Here is a 350-nt window from a genome sequence, read left to right on the forward strand (position 1 = left end):
AGTTCCCATTTTGTTGGACAACACCCTACTTTAGTTGAAATGCGTACCATTTTTCTCCCCTTTTCACAGCTCATCTATTGCCTTGCCATAGGTGCGTGTCTAACGCACGTATCTCTAGGCCATCTGATCTCTTTTGATTTTTTTATTGGCTTTTTTTTATTAAAAAAAAAAAAAAAAAAAAGGTAAAATTACAGTTTATCCCTTTAAAATTAAGGGCGTTTTTCAATTCGAACATTAAAGTTTTAATTTTTGCAATTCACTCTCACAAAGTTCTAATTTTTTTCAATTCGACCAATATTATCCCAAAATTTCCATATTGCTCCTAATTTTTTTTTTTTTTTTTTTTTTGA

Source organism: Corylus avellana, chromosome ca3 (assembly GCF_901000735.1).
Source record: "Corylus avellana chromosome ca3, CavTom2PMs-1.0".
NCBI classification, from domain to species: domain Eukaryota; kingdom Viridiplantae; phylum Streptophyta; class Magnoliopsida; order Fagales; family Betulaceae; genus Corylus; species Corylus avellana.